We start from the raw sequence: 6,843 nt of genomic DNA, 5'->3' as shown, positions 1-6,843 counted from the left end.
ATCATTCTGTTGGTATAAACAAGCGAGTTCACTTTCTGTTAGTTGATGGGAATCAGTGTTGTGTCAGATTAAGTATTGATTGAATTAAGAGAAGCATTAGAGCAATTTCCTCTTCATACACTGACTATGCAACTTTTTTTGTACAAAATAACCTGATGGTTGAATTTCAATAGAAGCCATTTGGTCACATTGACTTCCCCAGTTATATCTAACCCAATCAGAAATAAGGAAATGATGAAGGACAGCACATTAGTCACAAAATAACTATTCCGATGCAAGTGAGTTGTCTATTCTGCAAAATAGGCTGCAACTCATCATCAGAAAGACGTCTCTTGATACTTTGAATTTTATTGTGTCACCTTCTTGGAGCGATCAGCACACTCTGGGGCCTCTGGCCAACGAGACAGTGCTACAGCAGAGAGCTCAAACGCTTCAAACTGCCAAATTATTGGCTTAGCCTGCTGAGATTCCACACAGGGAAAATAATTCTTCTTCACAGCCTCTCAAAGGCTTTTAATTATGTTCCAGCCAAAGAAGGGATAGTGGTGTAAACATGACTGGTAAAAATCTGATCCTTTTCAAACTTGTTAATTAAATCCTCTAATTTTTATTGTATTTCAGTACTACCAGAGCACACTGTTTTGTTTTGTAATGCATACTTGTTTTGAATGCATAATTTTATATATGAAGACAGAAATAGAAAAATTACATCATATTTGCGGTTCAGCCTTGATAAATTGACAGAGGCGCTCGGACGTTTGTACACTTTGTCATCATGACCTATTTTTTACGTGAAATATTCACAATGTGACATCAACTGCTTGTACAGGTTTTTTTTTTGGGAGAGATGGCGTTTTCCTCTCAGCAAACACGCAATTTATCTCAAAACCGTGTACGGAGCAACACTGTGGTCTCTGCCAATTGAAATTCAGCCAGCCACCACAGGCAATGTCTTCTTCAATTTATCCTCCAGCAAGAGACAAGTGACACTATTGTGGGGAGGGAAGAGTCAAAGCTCTGCGATGTGAAGGTTTTGTCATTATTAGGCAGTTTATTTCATGGTGCTACAGTGGCTCAGCCTGAACATATTTTCAGACACCTGGAATTAAATCCAGTCAACTTTTCATTAGTTTTCATTGTAAGATTTTCACATTGAGGAGTCATTGTGTGGAAAATAGCGTGTCACCAGTTACAAAGTCCTGGCAGAAAACAAACCATGCTGATGGTATTGATTAGTAGCAAGGACACGCTTGAATGTCCCGGTCAACCCAATGCACCCAAATGAACCCCACTGTTAATATCGCAGACGTTTTCAGGATGCATTTGTCTCAGACTAGGAACATAATTTGTCTATAATGTTCCCTGTGATCAGTGTCGGCTACATTGCAGCTTTTCATTTCATATCAATCCAGCTTGAAAGCCCAATAAACAAAAAAAGTCAATTAAGCAAATAAGTATTAAGAATAAGAATAAACCTGCACTCTGCCGACACAGGATTAGACCTGCTTTCCTGTAGCAGCTGATGCTCTCCTGTGAGAATGAATGCACACTTTCAGCACTGTGCACAAAAGCCCACACTAGAAAGTTCCCAGTGTTCAGCGTGAGCAAGGCGATGTGGCATTCAGAAGGCCATCTGGCTGTATTATTTTACATATTCTTTCACCACAAAAACGTGGTGTTCTTGTGTTTCACGTGGTGCTTTGGCGATCTTTTCTAACGAGAGCACGAGAAGAGGGCACAGTTCCTCTTTCACAGGGTTATTTCCCAGAGTCGTGTAGAAACTGCAAGTGTTTATCAACTCCCACTGGGTGTCAAGTACACAGAGGCCAAAAGAGACAGTGAGGAAATCAGCTGCAGCTTATACAACCGAACCTCTCCAAAGGTAACAAGCAGCTGTAGAGGCGATCTGCAAAAAAATAAAAATCTCACTCAGAGGGAAACAGTGAAATGTGTCTCTCTGTAGCTGCAGCAATGTGATGATTCAAGAGACCTTTTGTACGTTCCCAAATCCCAGCACCAACCCCCAGTGTGCAGTGTCCAAACAGCACACTGTCTGGCACTGACATAAAGTTCTCAGGCAGGAACAGCAGTGTGATTGGCCTCTTCACTTCTGTTTGTAATGGGAGAGATCCTCTTTAAGCACAGGACAGCCTGACCACTATAACAATCTAGTGTGGCTGTTGTGTCAAGGCCAGGCTCTCAAGGCAGATTAAAAAAACAAAACAAAACAAAGAAAAAACAACTAAAAACTTTGAATTCATGACACACCAGATTGTTTTCTCCACTTTGCAGCAGGTGGTGGTGTTCAGTGGAGGGCGGTGATCTCTGGCTTATGACCTGAGTTTGATGCCCACGTTCGATTAAAACACTGAGTCAGAAACCAAACTGCTGTCAAAGTAGTGTATTGTTGCTTTTCTTAGTCTTACCCAATGAATACAAATACTCCCAGGACTAGAATTCCTTTGATATCAAACAAAATCCTTGTTTTAAGTTATGCAAAGGTTAAAAAAAAAAGAAAAAACAACAGAAAATATTCTGTTATTGTAATATAAGTCTATATTTTAGACTGTGTGTAGACTCTGTAAGGCTGTGCTTTGAGCTAAATGCTAACATTCTCACAATGGCAATGCTAACATGCTAATGTTTAACAAGTTTACCGTGTTCATCATCTTAGTTTAGCATGTTAGCATGGTAACATTTACTCATTACTACTAAACACGGAGTACAACTGAGTTTGAAAAGCGTGTCGTAAGTTTTATAAGTATTTGTTCATAAACAAATTGAAATGTTGACCTGACGATGGCTCTTGCTTAAAGTTAAGGAAGTGTGAATAAAAAGGCTCATTCCTATGTTGTTTTCATTAAAATGAAACTTCAGTCATGAAGCCAAATCATTCATTAACTATTGTCCTTCTGGGTTTCCTGTAATCTAGTGCTGAAGTTGCAAGGGCACTTCAGCATGTCAAACTTCCCTGAAACAAAAATGAACCAGGTCTTATCAGAACAGAAAGAGTAATAAAACACTTTTAGTGCAGAGCCAGCCTTGCCCGTTAGGTCACATGCCTATCTGTTACCGGATTCAAGAGAATAATACAGATTGAACACATGGTTTCATGTAAATCAGAGGCACAAATTCACAGATTAAAATAAATTCAAGTTATCTGAGTGGTGAGAACTGATATGGAAGATAAAGTGCAATAGTGTGGTTACTTATTACTATGGTGTCTCTCTTTTTTTGTTGTTTCCCTACAAAGCTTACTCATCCTTCGTGACACATCAACAGTTGGGCCCCATGACTAATAACGACGCAACAGGCTGTAATTTCACCTGTATGGAAGAAAAGAGCATTAGTCAGACAGAAGTCGTTGGACAGGTGTTGAAGAGTAAACATGTTCATGTAAGTAAAAATTGATTTCAGCAAAGTGAACATCCACCTTCTAAGAAACTCTGTAGTTAGCGTGTGCTGGTGTTTCAATAGGCCAAAGGTGAAATAATGATCCTTGTTACTTTGACTGAAAAGGGAAAAAAAACAAAAGATCAGGTACAGCGTGCATGAATGCAGTAATCACATGAGGCCAAATGAGTCAGTCAGGCGTAACCGAGATGCATAAACAAGTTCAAACTACGTGTTATTGTAAAGTGCGACCTGGATACAGTCTAGCAGGATATACTTGTTACAGTGTTATTGGGTTCTTATCATCAAAACTCTACTGTCACAACATTTCCCTTAGTCACAGAGCAAACATGAGATTGAACAAAGAATACTGACTGTTCAGGACTAGAGCGAAAGCCAAATAATTACCAAGAACATGTACAAATAAACTCCCATGTCTCCGTTCCTGTTGCAGGCCATCCTCGGAAATCTTCCACTTGTATTCAGCCTTTTGTTTTTCTATTCAATTAATAAAATAATTCATAATAATTAAAGCGTGTAGTTCTAAACGTTGTTGTCTGATAGTTTGTTATAGCTCAGGAGAGACGCAGTGTGACACAAAGGTATTGTATACAATGCCATGGACATCAACTTTCCCATTTTAGTTAGCATCCTACCATCCATAAAGTGCTGTTTACTGAAAAATATATTCTGTGAAGTCCATCAGCAGTATGTTCAGAAGAGCCTCCTTTGTAAATGAAAAGTTTGACATTTTGGGAAAAATACATTGATTGTTTTTCTTGCAGTGATTTAGACAAGATGATCAGACTGCGTTGTAGTGTAGGTGTAGTTAGCTTAGCATAGAGGCAAAGAGTGGAAATAGGGGAAACACCCAGCCTGCCTCAGTCCGAAAGTACAGAGATAAAACCAATTAACACCTGTTATATCTTCTAAATATCATTTTACATTACATTACATTATGTCTGGGACTATTTCTCAGCTGGTTACATGAGGATTTCCGGGATGTTGCGTTGGTTTCCTGACAAGTAAACAATCTGGCACGTGACTCCCTAAAAAACATAGACTGTCCCATTTACAAAGATTGAACAAATAATATACAGTGTTTCCTCAAGGATATTTTTCAGCAGTGGAGGAAAAAGTGTTGTTGTACCTGGGTTGTGAGACCCACAGTGACAAAACAAACTGACCTGAAAATGTAATCAGAATCAGAATATTTTAATACATAGCTTATATTAGCGTCATTGGTAATTATTTTTTATAATTATTAAATTGTTTATTGAAAGAAAGTTACAGGTTGTTTAATTCACTTATTTTGTGAACGCTATTAGCATTAGCATTACCTTATATTAGCTGGAAGATTATTTTGCCATATATATTATTCATATGAATAATAATTAGTTGGCCATGAACATCAATAGAGAATGCATGGAGAATGTGTATTTCAACTGTAGAATCTAACTATCTGTTGGCTAGTTAAATCCACAATTTTTCTTGTACCCCAGTAAAGTAATCGCATCCTCTGCCCTCTTTGTCACTCTATCTGAGGATTAAATGCTGCAACTTCTCGCACTGTTGTTTATTTGGTTGTCATGACTTGGTGAGTGACTGACGTCCCATCACTGTTCCAGTTGCTCCATTTGTTTGAGCTCCGTAGAGCTCCATACCTCATGACATTTCATAAAATTCTGAATTTTGAGTGTCAAGCCGCCGTTTCATAATATGCAGAATGGAAACACTGATGCAATGCGTAAATGAATGAGCTGTAGGTGTGCTGGTAGGTGCATTTTGTTACCTTCGGACACAGCCAGGCTCACCCTCTTTGTTTCACCCTCCTTCAAGTTGTTGGCTGGCTGTATGTGCATAGTTAATGGACAAATGGCTGATAACTGATGAATGATGGCTGGCACTGATCTTCTCATCAAACACACAACAAGAAAGTGGATGGATATGCCTCCTAAGGTCAATATGCAGGTGCAATGAAGCAACAGTGACCTGCAGACATATGTGCAGTTAAGATAACATAAGATAACAAGCTGTCCAGGACAGTTATAGACTGTGCTGGACAGATGTCCTTCTTCAACAACCAGTAAGTTGAGACTAGAGGGAAGACCAGGAAGCATTGTAATGTCTAATGGCACAATAGAAGGTGCTCTGTGAGGCACCTTGCAGGATGGGTTGGAGGCTGAAAGAGGGGGTCAGTGCATCCGTCCGTTCACAGAAGGGTGGGAGGTGTTGTTTAAGATGGAATTCAGTTTGGTCGTCATCCTCCCTCTGCCTGCGCCTCAAGGCTGTCCATGTTCAGCCACACAACAGAGGCAGCCTTTTTCAACACTATGTTAATCCTGCCTGCCTCCCCCGCCTTGGTGTTGCCTCCCCGGCACACCACCACAGAACAGAGCGCTGCCCAACACTCATTGATAGCACACGGTGGATCGTCCGCTGCATAATTTGAAAGGAGGAGAGCCTCCTCAAGGCAGCCACTCTTTCCTATGACGCGATAGTGACGACTGTCATGCTTATATAGATACGAGTCCATACTCACAAGTTAAACTGACGTCACTCACTTGACCCCAGGCTCACTCTGTGCGATGACTATGTCCTGCCATCATTGTTTCTTCACATCACAGCATGGTGGCTTTGTCTGCTCCCTACAATACAGGCTAAAAGAGCAAAGTGAAGCAGACACAGTTTTGTTTTTGCACCCATTTGCTGGTCAGTAGTGGCCCTATTCAGAATGCATTGATCAGTGCAGTGGATGGGGAGGGATGTGCCTCCCAGGCATTGGTGAGGGGAGCTGACTATAAAATACACCATTCAGCTGGGTGGTGAGTCCGCAGGCGTTGCATTAAATTACTGTGCTGATGCTATAGAGATGAGGGTCTGTTTTCTAAGGGCATTCAAACAGAGGCACTTATATGTCATCCATGAGAAGTAAACCTCCAACGGGGTCGACTCGAGTCTAAGCAAGGCTGCACAGAGCACTGCACAGCACACAGAACATAAATACACCGAGACACTGTTATATCTGTTACTCCTAACTTGATTAGGTGTAACAGATATAACAGAGGGCAACTGATAAATCACTTAATCGATACAATGTCAGAAAACAGGGAGAAATGCCTGTTATGATTTCCTATAACCCAAGCTACTGCCTTCTTGCTTGTTTTATCTGATCAACAGTTCAAGACATTCAATGCACATCAATACAAATCAGAGAAAATCAGCAAGTCTTCACATTGGACACGCTGGAACCTGTTAATACTTCAATTTGTTTGCTTAGAAAATGACAATCACAAGCAACAAATCAGTTATAGTTGTGATTTAATATTGTGTTGATGGACCCATCAATTATACTACTTACTGAACTGGCGTTAGAGTCCTAATAAAGTGGTTTACAGACGCAGGCCATGGGCTATAGAATTAAAATCCACTGTGTACACATCTACAGAC

The sequence above is a fragment of the Pempheris klunzingeri genome, chromosome 5 (genome assembly GCF_042242105.1).
Source record: "Pempheris klunzingeri isolate RE-2024b chromosome 5, fPemKlu1.hap1, whole genome shotgun sequence".
Classification (NCBI taxonomy): Eukaryota; Metazoa; Chordata; class Actinopteri; order Acropomatiformes; family Pempheridae; genus Pempheris; species Pempheris klunzingeri.
This window is presented reverse-complemented; position numbering follows the sequence as displayed.